Source organism: Pinus tabuliformis, chromosome 3_2, assembly GCF_031772625.1.
Source record: "Pinus tabuliformis cultivar Carrire ecotype Pingquan chromosome 3_2, CPIR1, whole genome shotgun sequence".
Classification (NCBI taxonomy): domain Eukaryota; kingdom Viridiplantae; phylum Streptophyta; class Pinopsida; order Pinales; family Pinaceae; genus Pinus; species Pinus tabuliformis.
Genome location: NC_142302.1, coordinates 758,312,314 through 758,335,366, shown reverse-complemented (window position 1 = coordinate 758,335,366; position 23,053 = coordinate 758,312,314).

The window sequence follows — 23,053 nt, the reverse complement described above, 5'->3', positions numbered from 1 at the left end:
CAACGAGAGATTGCTCCCTACTCATCCATGAAATCATAGAATCTCCTAAGACTAAAACATCCTCCGGTAGTGCTCCTTCCATTGGTCTATCTACCACCCCAATCAAAATATGTATAACTAATCAAATTAACTTCCTTAATATCATATTTTAGGCAGTGATGTAAAGGGCCACGAAGATATCTCAATATGTGTTTGGCAGCTATCCAGTGATCATGATGAGGCTTCAACTGAAACTAACTAAGAATGTTTACTGCAAAACATATATCTGGCCTAGTATTTATCAGATACATTAGGGATCCCACCAATTTATGATAGGAGGTAGGATCCACGAGACTAGAGTTAGAGCCCCTCAACTTCTTGATATTGTTGATCATAGGAGTTGTCATCAGCTTGGAATCCATCATCCTGAATTTATGTAGCAACTTTATAATGTACTTTCCTTGCCCTAAATATATCTCCCCAAGTTTCTACCATACTTCTAGACCTAGGTAATTCTGCATTAGAACTAGATCCTTCATTTCAAATTTAGTTATTAACATCTTCTTACATTCTTGAATTCTTCGCTCCACACCTATAATGAATAGATCATCCACATATAGTAGAATAATTACAGGCTCATTATTCATGACCTTGATGTAGATATTTGGATCAATGAAACATTTTACAAACCCAATTCTAAGTAGATATGCATCCACCCTTGCATACCATGCCCTAGGTGCTTGCTTCAATCCTTATAGGGCCTTATTAAGTTTGCAAACATGAGATTCCCTGCTATTAACTTCAAATCCTTTCGGTTGTTCGATATACACTTCCTCATCAATGGTCCCATTTAGAAATGCAGTATTTACATCCATTTGATGGATATTCCAACCCATTGTAGTAGCTAATGAAACCATAGATCTAATGGTAGTGTACCTTATTGTGGGTGCAAATGTTTCTTCATAGTCAAAGCCTTCCTTTTGAGAGAAGCCCCTTGCAACAATTCTAGATTTATATTTGTCTATACTTCCATTTATATCATGTTTGATATTATAGATCCATTTGGAGGTGACAACTGACTTTTCATTAGGTCTAGGAACAATTTCCCAAACCCCATTCTTAATATTGGATTGACATTATTCCTGCATTGCTTTCCTCCAAACTTCTAGATGAGCAACTTCCTTAAATGTAGATGGTTAAGCTTCAATCAACTTCGTCTTATATGTAGCATAACCAAAGTATCATTTCAATCTCTTTCTTTCCTTGAAGGTTCCTTTTGCAACTTCATGTCCTTCAGCATCTTCTAATGTTGCCTTTAACCAATTTGGCCTTTTCCTAGTGGTTGGGATGACCACAGATTGAATAGGCTCACTTTCTCCTTCTCCTTCATCTTGATTTGTAGTATGGTTTTCGTGATGCTCTTCTTCTTCTTCAAATATTGGAACTTCTTCGTTATCATAATCAATAGGAATATCCTTTGATTTCTTGTAGGCTTGATTTTCGTCGAATATAAGATCCCTGATTACTTTGATATGTCTTCCTTCCTTAATGTAGATTCTATATGCTTTTGAAGAGAGACTATATCCAATGAATATTCCCTTTGATACTTGTAGAATACAACTTATTTCGCTTGTCTTTTGGAACATGAATGTATGTTGAAATTCCAAAGATTTTGAGGTGAGCCTCACTCAACTTCTTTCCTGTGAATACTTATTTCGATGTTGTATTAGTAAGACTTCTATGAGGACTTCTATTTTGAATGTACACGGCTGTCATTGCTACTTTCCCCATAAGAATTTTGGTAGGTCTTGATCAAGGAGAATTGTTTGAATGCCTTCTTCAATTGATCTATCCTTTCTTTTGGAAACTCCATTTTGTTCGGGATAATAGGGAACAATGAGCTCCCTCTTAATTCATTCTTCCTTACAATATGTAATCAATTTCTCAGAAGTGCATTCCCCAACATTGTCGAACCTTAGAGTTTTTATCTTCTTTTTTTTCAGTTAGGGATTCCACTTCGGATATAAACTCCTTGAACTTGTCAAAGAATTCATCTTTTGTTTTGAGAAGGTAGAGACATGTCTTTCTAAAATGGTCTTCGATGAATGTTACATACTAGATATTACCTCCAAGTTATCTATCAGACATGGGCCCACATACATCAAAATGAATGACGTCTAGTATCTCTTTGGACCTAGTTTCACTATTCGGAAATGGATTTCTTGTATGCTTTTCTAAAGAGAATCACTTGCACACACCTTCATGATATAAATTCATATTGGGGATGCCTTTAACCAATTGACTAAGAGAAGGGATGACCTTATAATGTAGATGGCCATATCTCCTATGCCATAGCTCAATGGGATTGATTTCCATGTGAGCCAAAGATTGAGGAGGTGGTGTAATAACACTATAAAGCACGAACTCCAATAACCCTAGATTTATTAATGCTATAATACTTTCCCCAAACCAATAATTTTCCATCAAAAAAAGCAACAATTTCCCCTTTATCTTCAAAACAAGAAATAGAAAGAAAATTATTTTTCAAACTTGGAACATATAGAATGTTGTTGAGGTAAAACTTTGATCCATTTTCCAACTTCAACGATTAAATTGATCCAAGGCCTCTAACATCATAGATTTTTTTGTCACCCAATTCCACAACATGAGAAGAAGGCTCCTTTGATAGTGTATGAATTTGTTTTATTTCTCCTATCATTTGTCTTGATGCTCCACTACCAATGATCCATGCATTGTCATCACTAAGAGAACTTGTAAGAGAAACCAAGAATCCTTGACTTTTGACCTTGTTGAATAAGTAGTATATGACCTTCTTGATCTGTCTTCTATCAATGTTGATACCCATTCCTATGTATTTCATCAAAGAGGGAGAATCCATGCCAACAAAGTGATATTAAACTCTTCCTAACCTTAGCTCTGATACCATGTTGAGAAATCAATGCAATTAGATTAGGGTTTGATTCCTCTATCTTTATAATTACTTGTGAGTTATGTTGGCTTTTATTACTTATTTATTATCATATATTTCATCAAGAAATTTCCATATTAAGTGTGTATGAAGATCGCAAAACAAGGGACACAAGATGTAGGCACTATGACAGGGAAAAACCCCCATTGAGGGGGAACCTAGTCAAAATTATCTTCCTTCAATAGTATTCTTTGAGACTCTTCAACCTAGAAAAAGACCAAACCTTCCCTCCACACCAAGTCAGACTTCCAGAACTTTGACCTCTTTCCCAACAACTTCGACTATGCAGCAGCTTTCGGCATCAAGCAGCAATGAAACTCAGAGGACTTTGATATACCAAACTAGGGCAAGAAATAGAGGTCGAGAGGCACCAAAAGTTTGATTTTCTTCTTATACTTAGACTCCACCAAACTCACACTTCCTTAGACCCACTTCAACCTACTTCGTACTTCTCCAACTTCTCTTGAGATATCGAATTAGCTTGAGATGATATGCTCCAAATGAATTTGACTTGTTTCTATTTATAGGCTCCAAGTGAGGTAGAATTAGTGTCCTTAGGCTGACTTGATGTGGAGGATAAATAAATTATATTTGACTTAATATTAAACCTTTTTACATGATTGAAAAGCCCAAGAAGGGTCTCTTTTGAATATACAATGACTCTATAAAATCAATATTAAACCTAGGAGTACACAATGGGGACTTGGACTAATATAATGATGACCCAAGCATGAAATCCATGCTTTAATAAGTCATTGTTACAATAATAAAAATTGTTTTCTTTATTCTTTTGACAAGTACATTACATGATGATTCAAATATATTAATGAAGACTGAACCTAGTTACATTTTCTAACACTTACAACCTTGTTGTTCTCTCCTCATACAATACTTTCATCATCCCAAACATATCATATAAAGCCTTTCTTAAAGCTCTCTCTTCCTCATACATCAGTTCTTTTCCTTCTTCATGTGCCATGACTGATGGAGTTTTTGGAGTTTGATACCTCCTTGAACCAATTTGAGAGTTTATTTATTCAACCTTCTCCTCTCCTCAACTTAGACCTTGTAATCATTCAAAGACACTTGCAAAAACAATCAAACCTTAAAAACAACCATATTTTGATACCAAATTGATATGAAATTAAAAACTTGAAGGTTTCTTAAAAAAGTTTGCAAGCTAGTTTTTGTCTTGCGGGCAGTGGATCAATTTGCAAAAGCACATAAACTTGTTGATTTTAGTAAAATTTTACAGATATAACTAGAGAAAAATAAACCATATGCAACATCACACAAACAACAATTTGATGACAGAGTTGACCCCTCCTGGGATACATCTCTGGGTTCATCTTCCAATGTTGGCCCTTTATATTATTTCCTAAAAATGTAAATTATATCAACATACAATGCTCAAATCTTAAAATAATATTGCCATTGTGTCCAAAACACACAAAAACCACTGTGTAGACTCTTCTTGGGCTAAAAAAGATTGAGAAATGACCAATTTAGGCCTCCTTATCCATTTATCTGGTATTTGTCCTGCAAAATGACCAAAATAGCTAACTAGGCAATGAACTCGCCCTTTGGTAGGTCTGATAAGTGATAATTTCACGTGTTTTTGGTACAATTTCCACTGCAACAGTTTCAATTTGTCAAACACTTAGTTGGGTTCCACGAGCCCAACTACTTCCCCTTTTCATGGTCGTATGGTAGGCAATGTGGCTAGGGGCATATGCCAGAGGCTACGCGTCGGACACCCCTCGACACTCTTCCCCTGTTCATGTTATAAATCATGTGTCTATAGACTTGGTCCACGCACTAGCGCTCTTCTTTGAGCCCTCCACATACAATGTAGTTGCAATAGATAAGACCCAGTGACAAAGCTTAACTACCCAACCCATCTTCCTTTGCACTGTGGTTGTGTTGTATGTGATATGACCAGGGCTTGGGCTATGTGCCCCATCCCCTTTGCCAACATCAAAACCATGTCACTTTAAATATAATTGTTGTGCCTATAGTTAATAAGAAACATATGTCGTCCAATTATAAGACACTTGGTTTGCATGCCAGAGTTAGCGGGGTCGACCCCCACTGGGTCGGTCAGATCCCTAACCAAATATTATTTGGGCCCCAAGGGTCATGTGACACCTCCTGATTGGCCACACCCAAACACAAATGAGCAATAAAAAATTTCCACCCAACCCTATATGACCTACCATGTGGCAACACGGGATTGGCCTGTACTACACATCGTACTGCCTAGTCAATTGTTGACGTTAGTGCCACGTCACATGTACAGCCTACCTAGTCAGCAACCTAGTCAACCCTGCAAGTTGACTTTTTAGCTATTTTCCAAAAACTTCAGAACACGATAAATTTCACATATGGTGTAATATTGATGTGATTCAAGTGTCTTTGGAATTAGAATGACAAGATCTACAATTTGGCATTGGTTTCGAGCAATTTTGAGCACTTTTATTTTTGAGCATATTTTTGATCCCCTGGACCATTTCTCCTCTAGTTAGTTTATAAGGGTGGATTCTTATTCAGCCAAAACATTTATCTAAACATCCAATTTTTTTTTTTACCAAATATTATCCATTCTCTCTTTAAGATTTCACTAGGCCTAGAAGATATTGCAAAACTTCTCTTGATTCCATTTCTTAATGCGGGGTTTGAGGTATTTGAGTTTATACTATAAATTTTTCCATGGAGAAGCCCTCTACTGGATTGGATCCAAACCACCATTCCTTTTCATTGTCTTTAAAATTTGGATCTTTTAGCTATAAGCTCTCAAATCATAAAGGTATGTTCAAGGGCAAAGTTTTAATATTTAGGTTTAAGCAATAAGCCAATGATTTGATCCTCTACAAGGGATGATGGAGGCTTCCAAGAATAGGTCCTTTTCCAAAAAGGTTTCAAATACAAAGAAGTATTCAAGGCAATATAATACCTATTTTGAACCTCCTCTACAATTGTTCTAAGTAAAAAGTCCATTAATAGTATCCATAACTACAAGGTGTAACTATTCTACAAATTCTTTAAAGTGACAAACATTTGAATATAATCTTCTGACTCCCCCTCTTATTTCCCCTAATTTTTTAATGGGTCTAAATTACCCTATGATAATCCAAGTAAGCCCCAACATCAAAGGATGAAGATTACTCAACATCTAAATGAAGCTTGTCCATTCCCTTGGAATATGGGGGGCACATACATTGGATATGAATCCCTCCTCAGTGATCCAATAGGTCTAAATTTTATAGATAATATTCATGGAGAGACTATGAAATCAATGAGAGAGATTCATTAGGATGCCATATAATTTCTAGCCCATCTACTTGGCCATTGGCATCAATTTCATACTCGAGCTCAACATTTGGAGGTCATGGTGGTTACACTTTCACTGGAACACTTTGTTTCTTGAATCATAATGGTTGTTAGTTGATCTGTCTAATTATACTATGGGAAGCCTCTATTTGTCTTTAAAATTTATACCTCTCATATTCATTGAGTGGAGGGGCAATAGGAGGCAATTTCCTCCATCTTTAAGGTGATTCTACCCAAATTAATGAGCATTTCGCCTAATTCCTACAAGAATTGTTTGTTGCTTCTTCGAATACAACACTTTTATTCTTTGGCTAGCTTAGGTTGCTCTATGGAGGTGGAAAAATCAATTCCCATGTTGGAATAAGAAGATACATTACTTGATGGAGTTTTAGGGAGGAAGAGCTTTTATTTTAGCAAAGTGTGCTTGAGGATTTGGATTTGATGCTCTAGGATTTCCTTCAAGTCCTTAATTTTCCATTTTTTGGCTAATGATTGGAGCCTGAGGGAGTCTAATTCCATGTCTTCAGATGCCTTTGGGATATGGTACCTTAACCATTATCATTTTTTTCTCTGCCAGGGTCTCTTTATTTTGGGAGATTGAGGTTGTCAAAGGCTATTGGTTTTTGACTAGATCTTCCTTTTTCCATTCGTTTCTAGTAGTGATGGGATCGCTATTTTCTCCATTGGTTCCTCCTTTCACACTTTCCACTACTGGATTAGATATTTTTTCAAATCTATTATAAGTTGGAATAGCCATATCTAGGTATTTATTCAATTGGGAGTGAGGATGCCTATGGTGTTGATTAATCTGTATGAACCCATCCATTTTCTCTACTGAATCTTGCATCTTGGTAGTGTCTGGTTGTGACAGAAGAAGATATTTGAAAAAATGACCATAATTATGACATCTCAAAGAATGGAATAGGATGTGTTGATAGTCCAAGGGTTGCTTTGAAAGCACATCTAAATAGTATATGTCAAATGGATATGGGGAGGGGTTATGATATGTCCATGTAGAGATAGATCCAAGTGTAGGAGTTATATTAGCCCCTTCAATTTTCTTCAGATGACTTGACATAATTACAAGTGCATTTTCGATTCCTTCTTATTTTGCAAGGGAAAAGATCCAAATATATACTAGAGCAAGCTTGATGTCTTCCTTTTAAGGACTAAAATACTTTGCCCAAAAGTAGAGGTATAAGCATGTGGATTTGAAAGCCTTTATGATGGGTCTTTGATTCAATGTTTCCAACTCCATAAAAGTGACCCTGATATGTTCAAGAGAAGTCCACTCTCATTTGAAATTTGCTACAATACCTTAAGCCATTTTCATGTATATCGCCTCTAAACTAGCTCTGAATCATCACATATTGTCTCAAATATTGATACCCATTTTTTGTTATTGATGGGGGATACATTAAGGCCCTCCTATGGAGATTGCTTCTATTCACAGAAGGAATTTATCCACAAAACAACTAGAAATCACAAACTCATTATTGAAGACCCTAGACTCGCACCATACTACATGGAGAAGTAAGAACAAGCCATCCTACACTTTGAACATACTTTCAAGTTATTAGGGACAAATAGCTTACAGGCTTGTTAGAGGAGATGGAACGCTTTACCACATAACCTAAGAATCAAAGAATACCACTCTCCAAAAAGACCAAAAAATGGCTTCTAAAGGACACATTTGTACAAAAGAATAGTTTAGAGGCTGAAAATCAATTGGATTGGGCTTAAATTAGACCCTCCTTTGCTACTGGGCTTAAATTTAGCCCTCGATGCTAGGTTCTCATCATTGGACTTCGACTAAAAGATTCTATGTGGTGTTCAACTTCATCTCATTTAATCACACCTCATAGATTTTTCTTATAACTTGAGGGCCATTTTCATTAATGGTGGTTCCTCTTTCATTTGTTAATGATTTTCATTATTGGTCGGCAATTAGATGGATTATACCATGTTTGACTTCAACACATCTATTCACATTGTTAGATTCGTACTATCGAGTGACAAGGTAGAAGACCTTATATCTAGTTTCATCCATCCGAGCTACGACTTTAGGATTCATACGATATATACAAAGTAAGATGGCTATGATTTTACAGAAGGTCATCCAAACATGGGTCCACTATATGTAATCAATGGACGTGACTTTGATCACTGTACATGTAAAATGGCTTATATGTTGAGTATGGGTATGCCTACCTCAACGGTAATATCATGATGATAATATATTGTAACAGTCAATTGGTGATCTCAACCATTCGATTCTTGATCCAAACTTTTCACATGCTAAAGCACTTCAGTCCTCAGCCACAAATTCCAACTTTGTACTTTATGGGTCAATATGTTACATGTCATTTTGTTGCATTTGAACAAATGGCCCTGAACTCAGATCTATCATCATCCGTTTACACTTTGCAATCATCCCCTACAAAGCCAAAAGCATTCTCTTTCCAGAAGTTACAAGAATACTAGATTACATTGACTAAAACCCATAATTTTGTGGGTCATCACACTTACCTTCAACAAAAACTATGATGACGCAGGTTGCACTCATGGAAATTGTGCTAGCTAATGTAGATTGCTTTCCCAAAAAGTGCGATGAAAACATGAAATTAGGAAAAGTAAAAATTAATTCTTAAGTTTCTCTCTCTAAAGCTTCAGAATTGATTTTAACTATTTACTTTTGGATCATATATCAAACTCCTAATATTTAGGTCTAATATCTTATCCCCTAAAACTTAGCTCCCTCTAATGTGGATCTAAGCACTAGAATGGTAAATACAAAACCATCTTATTTACCCTATAAATCTACTACCTCCCACAGAGTATAGGTTGGATTTTAGAGAATCTAAAGTATGCCTTTATGCTGCTCATTTGTGTCTAGAGGTCATTAATCCATCCATGTGCTTGAGGTGTGATTGAAGGCTTACTATTCTAGCAAAGGAAGGACAAGGTAGTTTGGATATATCTACAAGGTCAAGGCCTACAAGGGTTGTAATATTTTCCTGCTTTTATTAATACAAAAATGACTTATTTATCCTATACTTATGTCTTGTTTATGCATGTGTAGAATATGAATCCTTGACTTCTTATTTAGAGTTGTTTGTATATGCTATTTGTATGTTTTGTTTCTCTTGCTTGTTTTGGATGATTTTCAAATTCTACTTATAGAAGTTGGAGTTGGAGCTAACAAGAGGGGAGAAGGAGGAATATTGCATTGGATTCCAAGTAGGTTTTCTTCCCATATTTTAAACATCTCCAAGGAAAGCATTGCATCTTTGTCTTGGTTTTTTCTATACTAAGCCACTAGGTTTAGGGAGATTGACTTTGTTCGTAAAAGGAATTTATCCACAAAACAACTAGCAATCATGGACTCATTATTCAAGACCCTTGACTGGAACCACCCTACATGGAGAAGCAAGAACAAGCCATCCTGAATTTTGAAGATACTTTTAGGTTATTAGGGAAAAAGATATTACAGGCTTGTCAGAGGAGATGGCACACTTTACCACATAACTTAAGAATCCAAGAATACCACTCTCTAGAAAGACTACAAAATGCATTGGAAAGGATACCTTTGTAGAAGAGAATAGTTTAGAGACTGAAAATCAATTGGATTGGGCTTAAATTCAGCCCTCATTTGCTACGAGGCTACAGGAAAGAAGAGAGAAGGGATAAGAATAACGAAAATGGGTAGAAATAGAAAAGAATGCAGGTTTCCACCTGGAAAGGGGCACTCCATCTAAGGTACCTTGGGATGTAAGGGAGGCCACTAGGGTCATGAATGAGATGCAATTATGTGGCTAAGTTTCTCATAAGATGAGAGAAATTTTAAGAGGGGGTTATAATGGGCCTCCTAAATAGGTACAAATCAAGGCCCATCTAGCTATCTTTCAACATACTTTTACCTCTCTCTTTGCATTTGATGACATATTTTTGGACTATAATGTGTTGATTAGGAGGGTTATGGAATATTTGTCATACAATGCAGCCTAACATGTTGAATGTGTAGGGTAAGGAGCATTTATTTTGTAGGATAAACCTGAAGACCAACTAGAGGGAATGTAGGAGGCTTGTTCCCTGCATTAACTCACCTACAACTCAATTGTCTATTGGGTTGTTACTACACTCAATGGCTACGAGGATCTCAGGAGACTAGATCTACTTGTATAGGAGTTTTAGAGGGAAGCATCTCTCCTTCCAAGGAGGTTTCCCCCTCATTCATCTTTTTATAAATAAAGTAGCCCAAGGGCTCAGAAGGATTCAAATTTTTAGAGGAAAATAGTGACTACCATAGTTAAAGCTTGTTACTTGTTATTTCTATTGCCATGTTATGTACTTGAACAATTTATAAGATCAATGAAAATCATCTTGTTTCCTTCAGTCTAAGTGTGTTTTAGGGGAGCTGAGTTCCCTTTGGTTAGGGCCCAACCCAAGCACTCAAGTATCTCTCTCTTGTATATTTCTGTTATGCATTTCCTTTTTTTGTACTTAGCTTAGTTGTGTCTCTTTTTTGAAAATTTGTTTATATGAAAATTTTTACCTCTACAAGTTTATCAGTTACTTATCTTGAGAAGTTTGGTTGTAATCTTTGTAAGGGAAACATAAAAATATAGTCTTTATTTTTATGCAATAGTTAGATATTAGTTTAAATTCAACTCATCCTTTCCTTTACATTTTGATTTTTTGCAATTAGTACTTTTGGCATTATTTAGATCTTGATGTTTTATTATTTGAATAACTACCTTGTGTACAGGTGATACCTACTAGATTACAGGGAAAATAAAAATCATTCCCATTACATACCCATAATATTCGTTAGCACCCTCCTTCCATTGCCATTTATTCCTCCAAACCATCTGCACACAAAAATTACATTACAGGTTTACTAGAGACTATTAGTTTATTTTTTTTCACTTGTGAAAGAAGGGCTCTTGAGGATATCTAAGCTTGGTAAGGTCTTCCACACTCTTCCCCAACATTCTACCATCTTTCCCCACCTTCAAATCACCTTTATAGAGCTTGGAATGCTTTTGGATGCAATCTTGTAGCAATACAGGACATCCTGCAACATCCTGTAACAGCCTTGTAGCATCATGTAGCACCTCATAGAATCCATTAGAACTTGACCAGAAATGATTCTTAAGCCTAATTTTTTCTTCTTTCCCATCCATAACGTCTTCTAGTCCTTGGAAACAAGCTTGAGGAATATTATATACCTATTAGAAATCTTCTTTTCATCACTATGGTTTTATTTCGTCAAATAGGTTTAGTTGTTTTGATCACGAATTCAATAATGCAAAAGTAGTTTACATTGATATTTCTTGAAGCATTTGTTTGTTTTTCAATTAAAATAAGACTTATCTTGAATTTATTAGTTTAGGTTTTATTTCATGGTATTTACTTCATGCATCTAGACTAGGTTTATTTCCCTATCATTTATTTTCTGTAAAACATCAAGGTTTATGTTCCAAGTATTTCTTTCCTTGCAAGTAGACCAGATTTTTCTCTTATGCACTAGGAAAAACAATGTTTCAATTATTTCCTTCCTTTCAAAGTTAAATTCACTAGAATACCTTTTCTGAGTTTATAAAGTGGTCTCTGCACATCTCAGTTTGGTTCATTTCCTTAGAGAAACCTAGGAAGACTCTTGCTCACTGTGCATACAACATTTTCAACTATTAATTTTATATGAACTTCAAATTGACAAATTAAAGCTAGTATCTCTAAGAGTTGCAACATTCTTATTGTAATACTAGGGATCATCACTTTGGGCTCCTGCAGGATTGCAAGGGGAGGCACTATGAACTATGGATTCCCAAAAGTGATCGTTTGGGTGGAGACATTGTGATCTCTAGACTCTTGCTCGATTGCAACAGGAGTCTTTATGTGCTCTATATTCCCATTCGTTGTATATGAATACTGTGAATTTCCCTTGAGCACTTTACTCCTCAAGCTTTGAATCTGACTCAAGGGTTGTTAACTTTAAGAAAGGATAACAATGTAGTTGGACTACAATTAGGAGGAAAGTTGAAGTCCCTCTCTCAGTTTACAATCATCCAACTATTAAGATAAGTTGTTTACTTGTAACTTGTGTATGTATCTGTAATGTCATTGATGATTGTTTTTATCATGTGGTAATGAGTATATCAACACATTTAATGAGGAACATGTATTCATGTGTGTTACAATGTAATGGTTTATGAATGATTATCCTGAATGTAAGGGACTTGTAGATACCTAGGATGTTGATATGTTATTGAATCGAAATTTATTTATATGCTCATGTTGGATTAAGATATGACCAGATGAGTGTGACTGTGTGTGACTTCCATTATATGTCATATGTGAATAACTTAAATAGTTGTAGTGTAAAGGCTATTGATGGACTATGGATAATGTTGTGACTATTTATTTAATAAATCCCATGGAAATATCATGATGGGTGTAAATATATGAGTTGTATGTTATAACGAGGAAGTGGTATTCGTGTCTTAATGTTAATGAGTTTTGTTGTTAAGGCACTACTTACAATAGGAGATAGATTGTGTGGGTTTTAGTATGTATGATGGTCATTGTTTTACTTCTAGACATAGTATAATATTGTGATCTTGTGTTATACGCGTCAATAATGGCCATGCAGGCCTTGAAGTCCTTGAGGCTTCAAGTTTGGGCTTGTATAGAGTAGGCTTATAGGTTGATCGAAGAAGCCTATATAACTTCCAAAGAAGCATTTTAATCTTTTAAGGTGTTGAACTAACATAGCATAGATCAAGAAATTTCCCATTATCCACCCTGTAATATTTACATCGCGCCATGCTAGGAATACATGGAGGTTGTTTCTAAGAAGGGGTGTGGATGACAGAGGCTACAGGATGGGAAATTTCCTATCACTTGTCGCCAATATTTTTATTGTGTCATGGAGGTATGACGAGAGGTTATTCTAAGTTGGGAATGTTGGCATTGTTGATAGAGGGCATGGTAACGATCCCTCTCTATTGATAAAAAAGAAAATCACTACTTTGCATGAAGGTCTAGGACCCTCGTGGGACCCAATACTTGAGCTAAAGTGGTAGGATGACATCACCCTAACATCAACATGACATTAATAATATGCAATAAGAGGTGGTGACGTGGAGGCTAGGATGACATGTCACCTGGGAGACATGTGGTTGCGGATTGTTGTGACACTTGGAATGGGACATCCATGAAGCAAGGATGTGGTAACTCACAAGGACAAGGCCCATGTCACTACGGTTCACGAGATAATGGAGAATAATAAGTGGTTCCTTTTCGTAATGTGTTTCAAGTTTTTGTAACTTCCGGAAGAGACAAAAGGTGTGTAATAGAGAATGCCATTGTTACTTAACAATAATGTTTACGATGCAGTTCAGGGATCATAACAATGTACGTCAAAGAGAGAAATGCATGATTTGATGGGAGCACTAGACATAGATATTTCTGTCGAATTGATGAAAATGATTCCATCATGACATGGAGTTCAAATAAGGTACCCTTAGAGAGAGGATAGTGCGAGGCATGGTGGTGATTTGGCACTGTGACATGAAAGGTGCCACAATTGACACACATGAGGTAGTGGTTCCACATGGAGAACCCGTGATGATGTGGTAGAGTCATGGGGCCCAATATTCAAGTGGGAAGAATTTTTTATCCAATGGTCAAATCAAGGATAATTTTATATTACTATAAATCTCTCAATGAGCTAAGCAAAATGGTGTAGGCCAAATTTAATTATGCTAACTTTAGCAAAGGAGAAATTTTGTAACCCCATTTCAATGACGAGACAATAGAGGATGGGTTAATTGAAAGTAAATCCTCCCATTCAATCACTATTAGTCCAAGGGGGTGGGAGGGAGAATTACAGAGTGGTATCATAGCATCCAAGTTCAAAACTTATACTAGATGGGTTCAAGGAAATATGAAATGAAAGAGCAAAGGTTCTACACTGGACCTTTGGTGATAAAAAATTGGAACTCTATTATAGAGTGCAATGTTTTCTAGCAATTGTTTGTTGTTTGAAAATGGGTGTTGATTTTTTAGTACAATTGATACAAGTACTTTATTTTTGAACTATGGTAATTATGTGTGAATATATATTATATTTATTTTATCTTCATCAAGTGATCCAAACTTCAGAAATTCAACTAATAACTATGAAAATAAAGCAGATATCACCATGTGTATGTGAGAGACATATGTGAGTGATGAGTGTGTATGTAAAATGAAAAATTTAAAGTTTATTTTATACCCAAAATACCCAAGAGACATGTCTCTTAAATTAAATCAAGCCCCTTTATAAATTAAATTCTAGTAAGTCTACACATTTACATTTTTTTACTCATATTTGTTATAGTGTTGAAGATCACATGAATAATGGTTGGTCGTAACTCTGGTAAGTATATTTATTTACATCTTATTCCTATTTAGTGTTTTATGCAAATACTTGCTTAAATTATGGTGGGTAGTAACTGATGGTAAATATGTTATTTACATGAGTATGAGCTATTTTCAAGGATTTTAATTTTAGGTGGTTTTGTTGATTTCCTTTCTTTTAATTTTCTTTCTTCTAATTTAAAATTTAATTTTCTTTCGTGTTTTTACATAGTATTATAAATACATCAAGGATTATGGAAGCCAACCATAGATACATTATTCAAAACTACCTCTTAGATAGTGAGATATTCATAATGGATTACATAGTATTATAAATACATCAAGGATTATGAAGACCGACCATAGCTACATTCTTCAACACTCCCTCCTAGCTAGGGAGGTATTCATAATGACTATCTAGATGTTTTATGTATACATGATCTTCAAAAAATGGGTAAATCTCATCAATAACATATTTATCTAGGTTAATACCCTTGACCTACATCAACATCATCATCAATATGTACCATAACCCAGGTTATATCTTTTAATTGGTACTTACTCAACTAGTCACCATGATCCAATGGGCACCTCACCTCATGGTACTTTGACTAGTTCCAGGTTGACATACCCCATGGTTAAACCCTAGGGAAACCCATGTCCCAAATCTAAATGCCTCTCTCTAGGCCATGATGCTGAAGGGGCACCCACTCCATGAGTGCCTAGGCCTAAGAGACCATTCCTTTCAAGAATATTTCTCCCTCATGTTATCTCACCAACAGTTCGGGTCATGCTCCTGTTATCATAGACAACCTGAGCCATACCCTTGTTGTCCACCCATCAACAATATAGACCAATCCCATCAACAATATGGACCAATCTCCTGTTGTTACTAACAATATGAGACATTCATCTGTTGATGTCACATAAATGCTCCCTCTAACCGATGGAGGAGTTCTCCACTAGTACAAGCTTGTATCTGAAGTATACATACTTCACCCAAGACACAGGCTTTGTGAGAATCTCAACCATCTGATCATTAGTGGAGATATATTATGCCCTCATTTCTCCCTTCTGTATCATATCATGAATGTAGTGTCCTTGATCTTAGTATGCTTTGTTTTTATATCATGAAACATTGGATTGTTTGTCAGATTCACACAACTTTGATTATCACAGAAAAACATAGTCAATTTCAACATCTAGTTGAATAATCTAGAGAGTAGCTTCTAAAGCCATGCTCCCTCACAACATGTCAAAAAAGCTACAGTATACTCTACTTCTGCAATATTGAGTGTGACAGGGGCCTTCTTCTTTCTCATCCAGGATATCACAGTAGAACCCAAACATAAACATACACAAGATGTACTCTTCCTACAATTCATACTCCCTTCCTAGTTAAAGTCTGTATATCCTCGCAACTATATCCCACAATTTGAAGAATATCTCAAATAGTAGTCAATAGTACCACATAAATATCTCAATATATGCTTTGCTACAATCCAATGCTCATGTCTTAGTTCCATCTGGAATTGGCTCAAGGTGTTTACTGCAAAGCAAATATATGGCCTGGTATTTACCAAATACATCAATGATCCAATCAACTTTTGGTACATTGATGAATCCACTAGGTTAGACTCATAATCTCTTAGCTTTCTTAGGTTCGTCACCATAGGAGTTTCCATAGATTTTCACTCCATCATGCCAAACTTCTGAAGGATCTTGATGACATATTTTCCTTGTCCAAGAAGGATTTCACCAAGGTTCTTCCAGAATTCCAACCCCAAATAGTAATGCATCAATCTAAGATCCTTCATGTCAAATTCAAAGGCCAACTCCCTTTTACACTGAGAAATAATATTCTCTACGCCAATCAGGAACAAATCATCAACATATAGTAGCAATATCATCAACTCACATTTTACAACATTGATATAAAGATTTGGATTAACAAAACTTTTAGAGAAACCAAGTCTCATTAGATATCCATCAATTCTACAATACCAAGCTCTCAAATCTTGTTTGAGTGCGTAGAAGGCCTTCTTTAATCTGGAAATTGGTGCAAGACTTATTGATAGTCTTCTCCCTCTTTTTGGGAGAATTCTCTAGCCATGAATCTTGCCTTGTATTTGTCAATGCTCCCATATGTTGCATGCTTGATCTTGAAAATCAGCTTTGAGGTTAGCACAAACAGTCCTTCAGGTCTTGGAACAATTTCCCAAACATAGTTCTTCATAATATATTAGTATTTCTTCATCGTTGCATCCTTCCACACTTGTGAAGTAGGCGCTTCCTTGAAGTTGGAAGGTTCAAAGTTAATCAACTTAGTCATTTAAGTTGCATAACCAGAAAACATCTTAGGTATTTTATATTCCTTGAAGGTTCCTTGTGGATTCACATGTCCTTTTGAATATTGCAAATTAGATTTGAGCCAAGCTGGTCTTTTTCTATTTTCGGGAACAACCACAAGATCCAATAATTCATAATGTCCTTTTAGAATATATTCATGATCTTCAAGATGACTGGAGGATGAGGGAGGACATGTAACCTCTTCTTTAGTAACCACGTGATTCTTCTCCTCATCTTCAGTGTCTGAGTGCTCTTTTCTAGATTAACAATAAGCTACATTTTCATTAAAAGTCACATCTTTGCTTACTTCCACCTATCATTACCTTGGAACGTAGATCCTATAGACTTTTGATGACTCACTGTACTTAAAAGAAATTCCCTTCTTACTAGAAGGCTCTAATTTGTTTCTCTTATCCTTGGGTACATGTATGAACACTAGAAAACCAAAGATTCTCATGTGATCAAACTATGGTTTTTGACCTATGAATGCTTCTTTGAGAGTCTTATCTTCCAAAATCCTATGAGAATTTCTATTTAGGATGTAGACGATTATCTTGGAAACTTCTCCCCACAAGAACATTAGTACATATTGATCATGTATCATCGCCTTCATGGACTCTTCAATAGATATGTTATTTCTTTTGGCTACTCCATTATGTGAAGGATTATAGGGAACTATCATCTCTCTATTCATCCCAACCTCCTTACAGAAGGCAATGAATTCCTTAGAGGTGTATGCTCCTCCACTATTTGATCTCAGGATCTTGATTCTCTTCCTTGTCTAGTTCTCCACCTTACCTTTGAATTCTTGGAACATTCTGAAAAAATTGTCTTTTAACTTCACTAGATAGATCCACATCTTGCGGGATAAGTTATTGATAAAGGATACATAGTATAGATCATCTCCAAGAGATTTCATAGGAATGGGACCACACACATCGAAGTGTACTGGAACCAAAAATATCTTTGGACCTATGTTCACTACTTGGAAATGGTTTATTAACATTCTTTCCAAGAACACATCCCTTACACACACCTTTATAATCTATCTGCCAATCTGGTACACTTGAAACAATCTTCTTTAAAGTTGGCAAGGCTCTATAATGAAGATGTGCATATCTCCTATGCCATAGTTCAATAGGGTTAACATCATTATGTACTAAATATTTGGAATGTTTCCCTAGGATTCTATACAACCTTCCTTCATGAATCCCAATAAACCTAGAAGAAATTATACTAAAGCCCTTGTCCCATATAAGGACCTTCCCATCAATGAAAGCCACTCTATCTCCTCTATCTTCTAAACATGAAATTAAAACCAAATTATTTTTCAAACCTGGAACATAGAGTATATTTCTCAAGTGATTTTCACTTGCTTCCAGCTCAATGGATGTTGTCCCAATTCCTTTGTTGGAATAGTTGTTGTTTTCTCCAATCTATACCTCTTATGCCAATCTTCTTTCCATCAAACTTGTAAAATTATCACACTCCCCTATCATATGTCTTGAAGATCAATTTTCAATAAACCATATATTGTTGTCATATGCAAGAGATCCGATACGTGCAAAATAGTAGAAGTGATCTTTATCTCCTTCAAATTTGGATCAATTGGAATGCTCATCAATTTTTTTCATGGTAGAATGTTGATTTCCTCTCTTATTCCTATCATTGAACCATTCATGACATTGGGATTTGAAGTGAACTAATTTGTTGCAATGAAAAAATTGAATTTGAGACATATATTTCTTCCTTTGAGGACTGGGTTTGCTATCAAAACCCTTTTATTTTTCTAAAAGCCAAACCTCCTTCATCCTCCAACTTTCATGGAACAAGTTGCATAGGCTTGAGAATATTCTTATTTTTTTCTTTCTTTCTCCCATTAGAAGTCTTGATTCATCTTGAGAACAAGCTTCCCATAGTTCTTCCAAACTTACAACTTTCTTTCGACTGCTTATACCTACTGCAATGAATCCCATGGACGTGGTAGTCCATTAAGTGTTGAAGTCACAAGTTATTTATTAGATACAATCTCATCAATAGATTTTAGTTGATCTCTTAGTTGAGAAACCCTCACAAAGTATGAAGCCAATGTATCATTCTTTGTCATTCATATATCATGAAGCTAATTCTCAAGCTCATGAATTAGCAAATATTGATGACTGTATACAACTTATTTAGGGCATCATACATCTTTGAAGTGTCAAGATTTGAGATGTATGTAATTAGATGGTCCTTGATGGAGTCCACAATAATTATCATGGTGATGATTTTATATTTATTGTACTTCTTCTTTCTATCTCCATATCTAGGTTCAGTCACTTTGCCTTATTCAATTTCGAAAATACATTCTTTTGCAAGAATTACAAATGTGTGAATAGTAGTAGATCAACATGCTTGGTGTTGGCATGGAAAGGTAACAAGTCAATCTGTTTATGTTGATGTAACTAACATCTACGTGTGTGTGAAAATACATAAGAATATTCGTTTGCAACAAGAAACAAGATCATGGAAAATAGTATGATGTAACACAGCATGGACCAAGTACATCATGAAGAAGAAACAGAAAGTTCCCGTAATAGAGAATAAAACTTCAGGATCTTGAAAGGCATAAAATAAAAGGCTCATTAGAAAGAAAAAAGAGCAAGAAAGGCGAAATAAAATGCTACTACAACACCTATCATACATGCATTTTTTTTTTGCAACATGCATCATCCATTGAGGACATAGAGGAAATTCATGCTAACAAGGTTAGAGAGAAACCTTGTGAGGTTGAAAAGAGAATAAATCTAGTCTCATGTTGTCACAGTGGAGAGGAACACTTGAGAAGAGACATACTATCAAACAATGAAAGAATTAGAAGAATAGTTCATGTGAACTTTAGGCACATGAACCAGGAACTTGTAATGCATAATGAGATGAGCGAGCATCCCTTCAAGTTAATTTAAATACAAAGAGAGTTCATTCTTGAACTATTTAGAAGGGAACTGGAAATTTAAGGTTGTTATAGAACTTGGAAAATACTTGGTCCAATATTTCACACGCACGTGCACATGTGTGTATAGTGGTGAGGGAAACACCAAACGCCATAACTCAAGGGATTAAGTTGTTGTGGGCTAATGAATGATGAGAATATTTGCATGTTTTGTTATTATTTTTGGCTTCATATTTTGTTTTTTGTTTTTACTGTTGACTTTGAGAATGGCCATACTACCTCATGTTGTTATCATGTATTATTTTTTTCATATTTTCATTGTTCTTTGTTCTTCTTCCTACTTTTCTTTCTTTTTTGGTCTTGGTTGGTTTATGGTTGTGGTAAGGGAAAGAAAGGGAGCTATGGAGAAGAGTTGAATAAAAACCAAATAGAAGTTTAAAACCTTTATTATGCCTTGTACATAAGGTAAATGGAAGTGGAAGGCAGGCGAAGATGATAGAACAACTACATGGATTGGCTAGGTCCATATGAACTACATGGACAGTGACATGAGAACTATGAAAATGTCATAAGAAGGAAGTTTTACTAAACCTAATTAATGCATGGATGATATATATATATATATATATATATATATATATATATATATATATATATATATATATATATATATATATATATTTGTTTTCATACCATGCACATAGTCATAAAAACAAATTACTTATCTTACTACCATGATGGTTCTCAACTAATGGCATGCAAGACTCAACAACATCATTATGCCTTTATTTTATTTTCTTGTCAATCACATATTATGCCTATATGTGGGTGACAAGAAAATAAAATAATGGCAAAATGATGTTATCGGGTCTTACATGTCATTAGCTGAGAACCATCATAGTAGTAAGATAAGTAATTATTTTTTATGACTATGCGCATGGTAGAAAACAAAATTGTATTGATTGGGTTTAAGTAGCATAGTGAGGTTATTTAATAGATTCCATGTCTTATGGAATATCTGTTGGGAAAGTTGGAAGGGATGGCCTACTACTGATAATTGTCATTATTAATATTTCTTGTTTATGCTCTTGATATTTTTTGTGAGCATGAATGAAAATAATAAAGACTGAAAAGTGATAGCGTATGAATAACATGGATGAGGACATGTTGGAATTGAGTGTAAATGAAAAAAAGCACCTTTATAAAGTTTTCATTGAAATCTATGAATGGATGAGTTGATGAATTTACGACTAATGTCTAAGGCTGAGATCATTTCAGGAACTAATGAGTATTGCAATAGCAAGAATGTTATCAAACCAACTATAATCTTCAAAAGGCTTCAATTGAAAGAATTGGTAGTGATAGCCAAGTAAATAAGGCAATCAGTAAGCCTAGGTAAAAAGGGTAAAGGAAAGGAATTGGATAAGAATTCCTTGAAATGAATTTGGAAATTAATGTTTTGGTTTAATGCATGCTCTGCATGGATACCAAGAAGTGGTATGGTGAAGGCAAGGAGCCTTCGGTATAAAATATTACAATTATTTCATAATGCAAGCCAACTGAAAGGGAGAACTAAATTATTCATGAATTTAGAGATATGTACTTATCAGTTATTACTTATTGGTATGTTGTAATAAGTGTTTTATTACATTATGAAATGCTTGAAATGAAGAAAAATGAAATGTACTGGGAAATTTTAATATCATTTCAATTTTAATTCAATTCAGTGGAGTTCTGGATTTATTCTGAGTTTAACAATTCCGACATCACTTCAGGCTATTGTAAATTCTTGCAATTGTATATACATATGCACTAATAAAGTGTTGGCTAATTGAAAAATCAAATTACAAGAAAAGTGTTGGAATGGGATGGAGGATTAAAGCCACCCTAACAAATAACACCACCTACACAGGAGCCCAAAAACATGCCTAAAAGTCTCATATTGAGATCAGGGTTTTGGATGCAGTAAGGATTGGGAAATTGAAATTCCAGTTTGAAATTTTTGAGTGTATCTCATGGAAAGTTAAATATTATGATGTAAGTGACATGATGGAGTTGGGATCTCAGGGAGAATATTTATGGGAAGGCATTGCAGCTTGTGGCACGTTTTTTATCTCATGGGAGCAAGTCATAAACATGTATTTAACTACAAGACTCCATGAGTAGTGCAGTGGAGAACTCTAGATGCAGGGTACTTAGCCATAATACTCCATGCATGAGTCATTAAAGCATGCCAAATGGCTACAAAGCTATAAGAATATAATGACTACCCCGTGCAAGAAAGCCTTAGGACAAGTAGAAAAACTTATTGCTAGTTGCTTAGGCCTAGATAGTGAGTAGATGGGGGCCCATATAGGAAATCCTTGGGATAGTTAGAATAACCAACATGAGAGGTTACCTAGGCCTAGATAGATGAATATCTAATGGGATAAGAAATATTCCCATGCTAATCGAGACATGAGAACGAGGAATCCATTTGAGAGCTATATGAAAACACTACATGAAGTAGTATATTCATAGGTGGAGACATGCTATGGGTTCTTGTCATGATTAACAGGTAGAGATGTGATCTATATTCTTGTAGGTTAGATTTATAGATGAAATTGGCTAGAGAATGCATGGAGAATTTTACTAATCAATGTTCAACAGGTGGAAAAATTGTCCAAATTCTTGTAGTACACAACATATGAGATGTTCTCTGGATCCTTGTAATGCTTAGGAATGGAATGTGTGTAACTAATTTGGTAAAAGGATGGAGCTAAAGACTATGTGGAACTGTGGAGTTGATAGACCACTCAATGATGGAAAGGTAAAGGAAGTAAAGAGTAACTAAAGTCAAGTATTCATTAGGAGTCAAAGAAATTCTCTATTAAAGCTATGATTTGAATCGATTCAAAATTTTATGGTTAACCTCGTAAATAAATCTACTAATGAAAACATATTTTGAATTGATTTGAAATTATTATGATGAATCTCATCAAATTCATATGTTTATGATGTGTGAGAAATAATGAATTATCTAGCACAAGTATATTAGGCTAACTACAAGACAAACAACATCAATTCAA